This window comes from Mustela nigripes, chromosome 4, assembly GCF_022355385.1.
Source record: "Mustela nigripes isolate SB6536 chromosome 4, MUSNIG.SB6536, whole genome shotgun sequence".
Lineage (NCBI taxonomy): Eukaryota > Metazoa > Chordata > Mammalia > Carnivora > Mustelidae > Mustela > Mustela nigripes.
The window spans coordinates 70748085-70762838 of record NC_081560.1 but is presented as its reverse complement, the minus strand read 5'-3'; the positions used below and the strand labels follow the sequence as shown (position 1 = coordinate 70762838).

The 14754-nt window shown below is 40.7% G+C and overlaps 1 protein-coding gene across 4 annotated transcripts in view; it reads right to left on the bottom strand.

The window, feature by feature from the left end:
- CDK6 (cyclin dependent kinase 6) overlaps positions 1-14754 on the bottom strand; it is a 239358-nt gene that overhangs the window by 201818 nt on the left and 22786 nt on the right. The window lies entirely within an intron of this gene.

Sequence of the window (14754 nt, the reverse complement as noted above, 5' to 3'; positions counted from 1 at the left end):
CCCTGGGTCTTCTGTCTCTCATGTTTCACAGCAAAGTATCCTCCTCGTCAAGAAGAGGTATGTATCCCCCACCAACTGTGCCCTCCACCCTCTGCTAAGTCCTCATTTCATCAATATTTACTCTTTTCTAAAAAGATTTATTTATTTGAGAGGGAGAGAGAGAGAGAGAGCACACAGAGAAGTTAACGGAGAAGCAGACTCCCCACCAAGCAGAGAGCCCCATGTGGGACTCAATCCCAGGACCCTGGGATCATGACCTGAGCTGAAGGCAAATGCTTAACTCTCTAAGCCACCCAGGTGCCCCTCAATTTGTACTCTTTATCATAGCTCTCCAATCTCTCCTCTGCATCTATAAACACATTCATATTTGTATAAGGATGCTAAAAATGTTAAACCACTTTTATTTCAACCTGGTTGTCTTTCTACCAACATTCCACCCCTTCAGTTTATTTAATCATGGTCTACATTCTGTGGTACACGTCCTTATTCCTTTGTTATCTGCGCCCCCCCCCCCCCCCCCCGCCCATAACCCTGCTCTTCCAGTATGTCTCTCAAAGACATACTGGTAACTTCCTACTACTAAATGCAATCTCTTCAACCTCTGGACAGTGCTGAGATACCTGAAGGTAATGCCTCCTTCGCCTCGAAACTCTCCCCTCCCAAGACTTCCCTGCGCCTTCTTGCATTTCTTCCTCTACTTCTTTGGTCTCTGCCCTCTCTGACCTTCTTCCTCCCTCAGTCCTAAATGCATGTAATCTCAAGGTTCCATTCTCAGTCTTATTTTTCCCTTCAACATATGGGTGCTCTTGCTCAGTCACTGATTTAATCTGGGGTATCCGATTTGACAGTGACCTTAAGGATCTACTATAGAGAGCAACTGTTTTGAGGCATGATTTGAAAACACCTGTGCCTGTGAAAACTGATGGGTGTTAACAAGTCGTTTAACAAGTTGGCGACACAAACCTACTCGTGTGCTCAGTTTCCACATGGGGCGTATGTGGGTTGCTCCCTGCAGGTGGACACATTATGTGCAATGTGGTATTCTAAATGTGGGACTCAAAAAGATCTAGAATCTCGGGAAACAAACTGAGGGCTGTTGGGGGTGAGTTGGGGAGGGGGGATAGGGTGGCTGGGTTATGGACATCAGAGAAGGTATGGGCTATGGTGAGTGCTGTGAATTGTGTAACACAGAAGATTCACATACCTGTACCCCTGAAGTAAATAATACATTATATGTTAATTAAAAATTTTAAAAAGATCTAGGTCTCCTTTAAGAATGTCACAGGCTTTTTGGACTCCTCTCTGGAGCTTGCAATTTCCTGTACTTCAACTCTAACTCTGCCTTGGCTACTTCTTGAGAGCACATATAAATCAACATGTTCAAAACAGAACTCACTGGCATCCCTCAAACCTGCTCCTTCTCCTGGGAGTCCTATTTCTAACAGGAGAGCCACCATTCTCTCATGTACGCTAACCACCCCCAATTCATCTTGCTGACACTATGGCCATGCTCACACCCAACTAGCTACCCAGACTGGCCAATTCTTGCACTCAACTCTCATACTTAACCCTTCCTCTCATTTCGAGGAAACTATCCCAATTTAGGCCACCATTTTCTTTCTCTCTCCCCCAGAAATGCTCTATCTCCTAACTAGCTTGCTTGTCTCTAGATTCTATTTCAACCTGATTTATTCTATTATTCTATGATTATTCCTACCACTGCTTGGGTCAACTCAACACCTCAGACTCAACTGGCATGCATGGTACGCTGTTCATCTCCACTTTTGTGATTCTGCTCATTGTCTACCTCTTCTGTGGAGTCTAACTTTCCTGTTGCCACAAGTTAAATAATTCTGCCTTCTGTGGTAGCCTAGAATTGTATATGTGATTGCGAATGACCCATATTACTTTATTATTTGTATTACAGTAATTTGAAGGGGTCCCATCTCTTTCTTCTTACTAGGTCCTGAACTCACTGAAAATAGGAACCATTAATTCACCTTCTGACTCTCCAGTGTACATATTACTTACGGTGCTTACGGTAAGTGCCTCGCACTCAGGAGGTGTTTCGTTAACCTCTGCGAGGCGGAAAGTCATATAAGGCACTATTTTATGACTGTATCCGATGTTACATAGTGCTATTCCCTGTAGGCAATGTTAACTCTGGGAATGAGATCCAAACCGTAGCTGGAAGCCGTAGCATTTTTTGGGTCCATCCACAAAGCATCTTCAAATCAGGCAATCCTGACACCCAAGCTCTAGAATATGCCCCTGTGGAAACTGGAATATGCCAGAACCAACTTCCCAGTCTCTTCAGAATAAAGAGACACCACAAAAGCAAGCTTCATTTCTTGGGATATTACAACATCCCCAATTTTGTGAGTACCTGAATTGCCACTTTAGGAAAAAGGAGGAAACTTCAAGGTTCCATTTCATTTTCCATGCAACAAATAGGAAAGCTTCATCCTTTCATCCAGAGCCCAATAACCTACTAAATGGTAGACTAAAAACCATAATAAAGCTTTCAAATGTGTTTTACCTCTACAAATAGCAAATTTCTGGAAGCATAATTGTGTGAAAAACTCAGTATTAAGTACTATTAAAATGTTTTCTTTATACTTAAGTATAAAAAAATCAAAGAAAATGGGCAAAATTTTCAAAATTAGCTAACAATGCCATCTTAAAATCAGCTGTAAATCTTATTCGACACTTTTTATTTTGTTTGGAGGTGGGGACAACTTTTATTTATAACAGGAATTCCTTTCTTTCTTCAAACATTGGGAGTGAGCCTTTGTAGAAAGGATTATTTCTTTAGTTTCTAAGAAACAAACTGGAATAATTGATGCCTTCAAAATTTCTCTCATAAAAGAGATTGTTTGCACAAACAATCTCTCTCTTTTTTTTTTTTTTTACTATCTGATACTAAAACTATAGGAACACAGAATTTTAAAGCCAAAGGTCATCAAGTCTTAGTCCTCCTTTTTGAAAATGAGGAAATGGTGGGGGTGGGGGGAGTGGGGAGGCAAGGTCAAGGCGACCTGCCTAGGATCCCTCTGTGAACTAACTGCCCACTGTATCATTCTGCCACTAAATGCAGCAAAAGTACTTGGCAAAGTTAATTTCAGGAGGGAAAGCATACTATTCTTATACCTTAAAAATTATCAAGTATTCTTCAAGGAAGCTTTAAAAATATTTGAAAAAACAAAGATGCATGCTTCGGCATTCTAACATTATCAAAACCCTCAGACGAATTCCAGCCTATTAAAAACGTAACTTTCAAAATGCAATATCCAAATACATCTTTCTGGGTTAGCAAAGTCCTCTCATTTTCTAAAATCATGGAAAGGTGCATTCCGACTTCAAAGAATTCTCTCAATTTATCGTCCTCTCCTCCTAAAGTCATGGCCAAATCCGTTTATTACACAAGCAGCTAGCTATCACACAGCTTTTTAACTGTCGGACCATGCTAGTTTATGTATAAAGCTGCAGTTCCCACTGTTCCGGAGTTTGTAACACAGAACTGTTTCTTCCGTATAAAAATAGGCACTGCTTTTTTGCTTGTTCTCATTCCTTTAGGTGGTGAAGGACGCTCATGGTGGTGTCCTCACAAGTCTATGGATAGGGGTGTCTCAAATGTGGCACTATTCACATTTGAGGCCAGACCACACTGTTGTGGGGAACTGCCGTGGGCATTTCGGGTGTTTAGACGCATACTTGGCCTCTACCCACTAGATACCAGTAGTATCCCACCAACTGTCAACCAAAGAGTATCTGCAGACATTGCCAAATGTCCTCTGGGGGCAAAATGTCCCTCAGTTGAGAAACTACTGCTATTCAGGGATAGCGTTCACTTCTGCATATGTTCTGATACTATTTTTAAAACCTACCATTTCCATGTAACCCCATGTTAGGACGGCCAGTAGTAATTAACCTTCTCAAGTTTTTTTTTTTTTTTTTTTCTTAACTATCCCATTATTGTGACTGCCTTTGTGCATATTATTTTGATGTAATTTCTAAAGAAATAGAATATCTCACACAATCCATTAAACAATAAGCACTTATTAAGCACCTGCAGCATGCTAACCACCAAAGGAAGTTGGGAGCTCTATCCACAAAGATCTTTCATTACAGATGAAGGGAAGACGACATGCATACATGACACAAGCACGGGCCCCACAGCACAAGACATAATACAGAGTTAAACCAGGGGGAGCAAACTTAATGACCAGTGGAAGCACTCACATTTCCAGAAATGCTCTTAACGGAGCTGATGAGATCAGAGCCTAACCTTTGAAGACCAGTACATATCAAACAGGTAAACCTCTTGGGCTTGGTGAATATCAGACCACGTCAAGCAGAAGGGAACCTAATCCTCTAGATCAAGTCTAGATGAGTATAAAAACAGGTGAAGCCTCAAGCTATCGATGCCATCTACTACATTCATAAACTTCAGAATCACTCAATTCATCTTATGAGTTCTTCTCTGCCAGTTATTTAACTTAATCCCCAAATATGGGTTAATAACATTTTATAAATGGAGGCATTGGAAGGAAGGAAAGGCATTGGAAGGAAAACCATAAAACCTGATAGACCAGCCACTGTGGTAAACATAAAGACAATACAGCAGGCAATGAACCCAGAAGCTGGAGGGGGGGCTCTAATCAGAGGTGTCAATTGTCTGGAACGATCTTAGGATTTCTTGACTTGAGGATGAGTGTATGAGTGTATCCTCCTGTAAAGAAATGTCCTTAGTCCTTTTTCAAAAATCTCAGATTCCCGGGGCGCCTGGATGGCTCAGTGGGTTAAAGCCTGCTGCTTTCGGCCTAGGTCATGATCCCAGGGTCCTGGGATCGAGACCCACATCAGGCTCTCTGAGCCTGCTTCCTCCTCTCTCTTCATGCCTGCCTCTCTTGCCTACTTATAATCTCTATCTGTCAAATAAATAAATAAAATCTTTAAAAAAAAAATCTCAGATTCCCTAGCAGGGATAAAATAAAACCAATGAAAATTCACTAAACAGACAAATGCACTGACCTTTAACTTTCTGCCCTTCATCCTGGATTCTATCTAGTCCCAAACTACACCCTTAAGGAAATCCCAATTTTTCCAGTTGACCTTAGTTCCATCTATCTCAGCCGTCTCACCTTGCTTCCAATTAAACAATTTAGGAAGAAGGTTATTCCTACTCTGGGTTTTCCTCTTCTCACCCATGGATGGTAAGAGAAAGTACTAACGTCACAGTGCAGATTGTGTGAATGTTAACCTTATTAATGCTAGATAGTATTGGGCCTCTGTGCTTTCCCCAATTCATACCAGACTTTTGCCATCTTCTGCCTCCTACAAATTGATGTTAGCCAGTGCCTTTCTGTAATGCAGGGCCTTCAGAACCTCAGCACCATCAACATTCTGTGTTGTCTTTGCAGTAGGGAGCTGTCCTGTGCCTTGTAGGATATTTAACAGCATCATGACCTTCACCTATTAGATGCCAGGAGCAACACCCTTCCCCAGCGATGACAAAGAAAATGCATCCAGACTGCCGAATATCCCTCCGAGAGGTAAAACCACTCCCAGAAGAAGACCACTACTGTAATGTGATCTTGGGAGAGAACTACCGGTCAAGCAGTGCTTGTACAGATAATCCCAGTTCAAAGACGGAACAAATGAGTACAAGTAGCTCCGAAAGTCTATAACTTCTCCAACTCTAAACATATGGCCCCTTCTCTCAATTCAAGGGTGCTTGAAACTCCAATGGAAGAGAGCTCATCACATAACCAGTGCCCCCAAAGCAGGCACACACGGAGTGGCAGGGCTAAACCTGGGAGGGGTTGCCTGCCCCTCCAGCATCATTGCCATGTTGCTCCTTCTCTGGGCTCCAGTCGTCCAGGATCAGAAGAGACACTGCTCATTTGGGTGTGTTGACAAAGGCCATTGGCCAGTGAGTTAATAATACATAAGGTGTCTCCTAGCCAGCATGATGCCACGCAGCATTTCTGCTCCAAGGTTTAAAATAAAAAATCCATTTTCTGTAATGATGTTCTAATTTTTCAATCTGAAGAGCAGGACTTTCCTGCCAAAATGAGTAAGCTGTATGCATAGCTGTGGCCAGGAACAGGTTACACTCACCGGTGCAACTGAGTCTTCCTGAACAACTTCAGTGTTCTCAAGGCGAAACTTCTTCAAGGCTAAAAACTACTGTCAAGTGTTGGCATGCAATTTTAAACCTCTTTAGGAACACACAAATGGCTTTGAAATGCTTAGTCAAACATCAAAGTGATATAAGAATTATCCTAAAGCTGCATTTTCATGACATTTGCTTCTTAAAGACTCAGGTGTTCTCTAGAACAACAAAGAATCAAATGTCAACCAATTTTCTTCACCATGTAAAAACAGGGTGAAAATCCAGTCCTTCCTAGACTGGGGCTTGCTTCCCCCACATGGTGCCTCAGACGCTCTGAAATATGAACGAAGAACCAGTGTCTGCAAGCTGGTGTGGGGGCACCACACCAAAAACCTCACACAGATCCAGAGCTGTGAAGACCACCACAGGCCCCTGGATGTGGAGGTTATGAGGAAGCCCTGGGTATGAAGACACACAGGAAGTAGTGCGGACAAACACTTAGAGGCAACTCCCTGGTGCAAGACAGACCACAAGCACTCCTTATAGGGTTCTTCAGTCCAGAAGCCCTGTCCCAAGATGACCAACGTGTAAAGATTCTCAAGAAGGGCCTGTGCATTTACAGTAACATCCTTCTTTCTTGAGCTAGCTTTAGTGGGTCTCTAATATCTCTATTCCTAACACCAAGCCTATTGGCTAGATAATGAACTACTTACTGCCTGGTTCTCATCTGGTCACAAAATGTCATTTACAAATCTATCTTCTTGGGGTGCCTGGGTGGCTCAGTAGATTAAGCATCTGTCTTCGGCTCAGGTCATGATCCCAGGGTCCTGGGATGGAGCCCTGAGTCAGGCTCCCTGCTCAGTGGGGAGTCTGCTTCTCCCTCTGCCCCTCCCCTTGTTCATGCTCCTTGCTGTCTCTCTCTCAGTCAAATAAATAAAACCTTTAAATAAATAAAAAATAAAATAAAATAAACAAATAAAAATCTATCTTCCTGTGAGAGAGGGGGAAATAAAATTCTGGGGCTGGATGGAGGTCATGGGTCCACAATAATGTGGATGTATTGAATGTCACTGAATTGTACACCTGGAAATGGTTAAAATGTTAACTTTTATGTAATGCATATTTTACTAAAAAGAAAAAAAAATTTAAAAACCTACCTTCTTGAAAAAGGTATGATCACAATATCCTATCCATAGAAGCTTCTTATCCTTGACATCAAGTAAAACTAGGTAGCTGGAGATTTTCCCCTTACAAAATATATATAAAATATATCTTCCAGGGGCGCCTGGGTGGCTCAGTCAGTTGAGCATCAGACTCTGAATTTCAGCTCAGGTCATGATCTCAGGGTACTGGGAGAGAGCCTTGCACTGAGCTCTGCACTCAGCACTGGGTCTTCTTGAGCTTCCCTCCTTCTGCCCCTGCTTGCCCACATGTGTTTCCTCGCTCTCTCTCAAATAAATAAACCTTTAAAATATGTATGTGTGTGTATATATGTGTATGTATGTATATATATATATATATGTGTGTGTGTGTGTGTGTGCGTGTGTGTGTGTATATATATATATCTTCCAAACTCCCACCAAATTTAGCAATGTATTTTGAGAATATATCTAGCACTGTTAAAAATATATCCCTTGTAAAAAATAAACAACTGTAAACTCTTCTTTTAAAACAAATTTTTACCTATTTATTATTTGAGAGAGAGTGAGTGGGCGTGGGCATGTGAGAGAGCATGAGCAGGGGGAGCAGCAGGCAGAGGGAGAGGGAGAAGCAGGCGCCCCACTGAGCAGGGAGCCCCATTCGGGGCTTGATCCCAGGACTCCAGGATCATGACAACAGCTGCAGGCAGATGCTTAACCAGCTGAGCCATCCAGGTGCCCCTACAATTGTAGACTCATTAGTGACTGTTTTTTAGTGATTCTCCACCACCATTATTCCTTTATCTTTATCACTACTTACTACTTGATTAGTGTCTTTATTAAGTGCAAAATGGATATGCACACATTCCCACAGGAAGAGTGGCAGGGATGGGAAGGAAAAATGAGGAATCCAACATCCTAAACTGATTACCACTTGTATGTATGTTTAAAAGGAGTCAGTTCACATTTTAACATCATATGACAAGAGTTTCTCTGTAACTCCATAACAAGCACAAGATACCACATATAATAATGCCACAGGAATTTTACAACATGTAGAACAGACCAAAAACTCTTATTTGCATGTCAAGTAGAACAACATTTTTATCCATATTTTCCTACTCTAAGACCAAAAGCTGATGAATGCAAGATGAATTTACTTTATGTTTCCCCACCAAAAACATAACATGAAAAGAACAAACAAATGTAGGTTTTGGGTAAGACGTCGACAATTTAAGATAAACCACACTGAAGTTGTAGCTCTTACCAATTCTGGATCCAAACTCATTTTAATTTTTAATTACTTTCTTGTACATTTAGGTGTTTTTTACTTTCCTTCCACTTTTTTCTTTAACATCATTTCTGTCTGTCTAGTCTAGGGATACTCTCTCAGAATCTGCCATCCTAAGTTTGAATTTCTCGTGACATTTCAAAACTTTAAGAAATAATTTATTTAATTCAATCTCTTCTAAATTTTTTGGTCATTCTCTATTTTATTTACCTCTATACACCCAGAATTTTCTTACACATTTGTCTTCCAGGCTATTCTCTACTTAAACTCTCTGCTTGCTCTTCACTACTCCCATCTCAGCCTTTCCCTCCATCTCCATCTCTAGACTTAAAAGAGTCTTAGGGGCATCCGAGTGGCTCAGTCAGACAAGCATCCGGCTCTCATATCTAGGCTCAGGTCATGATCTCAGGGTGGTGAGATAGAGCACCACGTCAAGTTCCAAGCTCAGTGTGGAATTAGCTTAAGATTCTCTCTCCCTCAGCCCCTCCCCTCCCTCTCTAGAAAACAAGAATGAAATTTTCTATCTAACCAAAACATAATGCAATAGGTTTTGTTTCTTCAACAGACAAGATGTAAGGCCCCTCCTCTTTCATGGAGAGCCAAGTCACATAACCAAGTTAACATTTTATCAACTGTAATTCTCTAAATAGTAGGAATAGGCACATAGACCGTAACTGTAGTTGGGAAGGATTCTAATAGAGAGTAAATCTTAAAGTATTCTCTCAATGATCGATGAAGTATTAAATTACAAGTTTTAGTGTTCAGTGTATTTGTCATACTCTTATTCTTTGAAAATAGGTCTTAACGGTCACAACTTTCAATTAACTAGGTTTTCCTATTAACTGGAGCACGCAATTCCTAATTAGGCAACTAAACAAAAAGACTTTCCTGTAAATGTAAAAAATTACAAAAATTAGAAATCTCATCTGGTGGGTGCCTGGGTGGCTCCGTCTTAAGTGTCTGCCTTCAGCCTGGTCCTGACCCAGGCTCCTGGGATCGAGCCCAACACTGGGCTTTAGCCCACCACTCTCCCTCTGCTTCTCCCTCACCCCCCTATTTGTGCTCTCCCTCTCTCGAATAAATAAATAAAATCTAAAAAAAAGAAATCTCATATAGTAGTTTTCTTCTTTAGTGATAAGTACCCAATATGCAGAATGCTTACTAAATCAGCATATGAGAAAATGCAAAAGCAATCGAAATGTCAGTTTCTGTACCGTGGGCAGCACCAGAGGCTAGAGTCTAAGCAAATGCTACCAACCCTCAGATTCCCACAGCAGCATCTCCGAGAACACCCAAGAAAAGAAGTGGTTTCATTAGTTTTTGCCCGTACTGGTCATAATTCTCATACTCTTTGTAATGATTCATGATGCTTCTGAATGCTCTATTTCCTAATGCTGAGCTGCCCAAAGAATCTGGTAGAGATGCTTGTAGACCTGTCTGAAACAAATTACCCCCACACTAAGTACCTTCTAGAAAGTAAATGCTCTTTAAAATGATTTACTGCTGACTGGACAGGCGTTCTGTCTGGCAAAACCTGGGTTTCTAAATTCTGCTTATTTTCTCCCATTATCTGTTTTTTATTTTAGTCAACTATGGGGTGAAATTCCATGTTCAATTTTGCAATGGTCTGACTCTCTCTGAAAATGTTAGGCTTTGGAATGAAGCTCTTCATGTAATTTGTCAAGTATTTTGAGGTTGGGTGGTTAGATGAAACAACCAGAGCATAATTCATTTTCAGCTGGTAGGAGAGTCAAATAAACAAAAATATGTTTCTGAATGAAAGACATTCAAAGGAATACATATTCCAGCATATTTTCAGTATGATTATGTAACAAGACACCACTTCAAAGCTAACTTTTCATTTGGATTACATGTGCAAAAAGGTCAGGGCTATGTTTTCTGTAGGAATTTTTACTTTTGCTTACTTGGAAGCAGTTAAGTTCTTGCTATTTAGGGGCCTCTGTAAAGATAAAAACACATAAAGAAGCATTTAATAATAAAAGTCTGTGTTAAATACAGCATTGTTTTTGCTGTAAGTACCTCTTCACTGTAAACTACTGTTTTAAAATTGTCTTCAATAATAAAAATTTATTTCTAGGGAAAGTTTATGTCTGGATAATATATAAAGTAACTTTAAAACTGCTTCATAAATTTTTAAACAATTTGGCAGTTGACATGGGTAAACTCTGAACTGTGTCCTATAGTTAATGTTATAACAGCCCAGGAAAACAGGTAAAAAAATTTCAAGTTTTCTAAAATTTTCAAGGCTTTCTGAAAGGCTTCGGCCTCCAGATGTCTCAGAACTAACAGCTTTTTAGTCTAGTAATTTTGGCTAATTCTAAATATAAAGCTAATTAGTAAATACAATTTGATCTCACAGAGGGGGCTGTGCTGGACTATTCAGAGAGCAATGAGGGGGACAATGGAACAGATCACAGTTTCCCTGCCTGCTCCACACCCTGGGTCCCTAAGCCTTGCCTACAATCAATGTAGCGAAGACACTACAAAATGTAGTTGGAACTTCATTTCCTCCCTCCTCTGCCCCAGTCATCGGACTGCACAGAAACAATACAGAGACCAAGAGAATTCTATATATAACAGGACAGCCTTACATTGAGAGGTAAGGATGTATTTATTTATTATACTCCAAAGCCAAAGCTACTTCTGATCTTAAGAACAAAAAGCAGGTAATCCGGCACAAAATACAATGGCTCATCCCTAGTCCCATTAATTAATGTGCAACAGAAAGGAAAGAATGATTTCTGATCTCAAATGTCTGATGATGAGGAAACCAAAGGTTCCCTGAAACACTTAGTCTGGACCAAGGTCATATGGTATTATTAGCCCTAGCACAGCAACAGAGAGAAACCAGGAAGTGCTGAGTCATCAGGAGCACAAGTGACAAGCTCGTCAGCACTTCTGGTGCCAGGTTCAGAGGTGAGTGTACTTCCTTTGACCTGCCACACTCTTCCTTTTCTCAGGGGAGGCAAGGCCATGGAAAGCGGACTGCTCCCATGTTGAGCAGCAGGAACCCTAACAAATAACTCTTATTTAACAGTCCCAATTCCATAAGCATCTGTCTCTATGTTGGACTATTATTAAAACCAATTATTAGAAAAATCAAAATATAGGTGGCATTTAATATGTCAAAATAAATGATTATACCCTCAGCTCTTGGTAATGGAAGCCAGTTTCCTCCTTAAATAATCAGTGTTCCCTTGCCAGCATCCAGTTTATTTGCATCCAGTTCCCAAATTAAGTCATATCCAAATGATCCCAGCAGGACTAGATCATCTGGAGGACTAGAGAGAAAACCCTAAGATGCGGGAAATAACACCTGGAGCCAAGGTGACCTTGAACAGGCCATTTCAATTCTCTGTGTCAGTTTCATTATCTATAAAATGGGAGTAACAATCCCTACCAGCTGTGAGGATAACTCAATTAGTAGCACTTAAGCAATCACCAGGCAAAAAAGGAATGAGACTTTCATTATTGAAAAAACGGAACAAGGGGCACCTGGGTGGCTCAACTGGTTAAGCGGTTAAGCATCTGCTTTGGGCTCAGGTATGATCCCGGGGTCCTGGGATCAAGCCCCATGTCAGAATCCCTGCTCAGCGGGAAGTCTGCTTTTCCCTCTCCCTCTGCCTGCCACTCTGCCTACTTGTGTTCTATCTCTGTCAAATAAATGAATAAAAAATCTTAAAAAAAAAATAAGTTGAATAAAAATAAAAAACGGAATAAAACCAAATCTTGGTCTCAGGCTCCAAGCAATTCATTAGATGCGTACAATAATTTCACTGGATTGAATGTTTACATTGTCACCCAAATTAGAGTCCATACAAGAAGTAAATATGGAGGGGCGCCTGGGTGGCTCAGTGGTTTAAGCCGTTGCCTTCGGCTCAGGTCATGATCTCAGGGTCCTAGGATCGGGTCCCGCATTGGGCTCTCTGCTCGACAGAGAGCCTGCTTCCCTCTCTCTCTCTCTGCCTGTCTCTCCATCTACTTGTGATTTCTCTCTGTCAAATAAATAAATAAAATCTTTAAAAAAAAAAAAAAAGAAGTAAATATGGAAACACTAACAGTAGAACACGGACAGTATTCAGTAGTACTGGGCTATATAAAAGTGCATTTTTAAAAAGGTGATTTTATATGAGAAATACCACAATAATATTTTACTAAAGAAAAAGAAAATTTGAAGTGACATAAAAAATTAGCACTCAGCATTTTTTAAAAAAGATTTTATTTATTTGACAGAGAGAGAGGGAACCCAAGCACAGGGAGTGGGAGTGGGAGAGGGAGAAGCAGGCCTCCCACACAGCAGGGAGCCCAACATGGGGGCTCCATCCCAGGACCCTGGCATCATGACCTGAGCCGAAGGCAGACGCTTAACAACTGAGCCACCCAGGCGCCCCAGCACTCAGCATTTCTCTGCAGAATCTCTTCAGGTCTCCAAAAACATATTCAAATTAAATCAACTTTTCCTCAATCACTGGTAATTAACTTTTAAAATCTTGTTTAACGTTGTTAACGTTGTAATTTTGGTAACTGAACAAAACAAACACAGCAGGCATCACTTTTTGCACTATTTTATTGCACTGAGGTAATTTTTTTTTCAGTTATATTATGGAACAAAACAGCATTGTGAGCTAGCCAGGGATTCAACTACATGTACCAAGTTGAATCTACTCGGTATCTTGGATCGCCAAATCCCAGATATAGCAGTGGCCTTGGACAATTATCTTTGCAGCCCTTCTGCAGTCTCTGTCCACTTAGATGACCCAGACATGACTGAAAAAAGATTTACATTCTCCCGACTATGTGTGAAAACAAAACAGGAAGATTGTCTCTTGGCCTTAACTCTCAAAAGGAAGAACAGACCAGGGTGACTTCATTGAGATTAAATGTGGAAATGATTTTAGCACCCAGAGAGGACACAAGATGGAAAAGAATTCAAGATGACAACATAACTCTACCAACCAGCTAACAACATTTGCTGAACAATTAATTTCCATATCCGCTGTGCTCATATCTTAACTAGTACCTGATACAAGGTCTGCCTAGGGCTGCTTATCCATAGGAAAGCTGGATGGACTTAATGGAGTCTTGCTGGACTTAATAATTTCTGTCTAAGAGAATGAGAGCTGCACATTATACCAGAAATTCAAGGGGACTCTGCTGAGTTTGGCCACATACTGCATGAACAAAACCCACTCTCCCTTCAAACATTCCAAGTAGCCAAACACCAAACACCAAGAATGGTGATACCAAGAAGGAGAGGCAGAGGCAGTGAGGTAATTAAGTATTTGCCAAGTGTCAAACATGTAACAGGAACCTAAATTCAGAAACATCATTTAGTATGTGTCCTAATTTTACAAATGAAGAAACTAAAGCTCAGACAGGTGAGAAGGACAATGTCGCCAAGTCACATGGTCAGGTGGGAGAATGTGAATGTGAGCACACATCTGACCTTGACTCTTGAGTTATCAATAATATCCAAGGCTCAATTAATAATAACGTGATTGTAGTTCCAAGACTCCAGGTGCACCCTTTTTTATTTAAAATTTCACAGTCAAACTTTTTAGGATGCCACCAAAGGACCTTCCCAAGAACACCATATATTACACTGCTGAACTGTGGTTCATGACATGGTTTTACCCTACTAAGCCCCTGCTCAATCATTTCCAATAACATGAATAAAGTGGATGCCAACCCACAATGAGCAGAATGTATTTTCAACTGTCATACTGACTGGGTGATGAGACTTTCTTCCATCGCAGAAAGATATACATGTGAGATAATTAATAACCGTCTAGCACTAGGACTGCAGGCTTCTGACAGAATGCGCAACTTTTGACTCAATTCCCAACCTTGGTCTGTGCACACATGGTCAAAAAACTTTTTCAGCCACTCAATGGTGGCCAAGAAAGCATGTCCAATTCACAGTCATTTATGCTTGGGGTTTTCTTTTTATATAAAAATGAGAGAATTTTTTGAGGACCTCCAAGTCCTTCAAATCACATTAGGGTAGAATTCTACCTCTACCACAGTCAGTTTATTGGAAATGCTAAGGAAAAGCCCGTGAAAGGGGGACAGAGGTGAAAATCAAGGTTGTAGAAAATTTGGGAGAGAGAGAGAAAGAGAATAAATCATATAGAACAGTTAGGCTTTAAAAAAAAAAAAAGGCAAAAAAAACCAACAAAACAAAA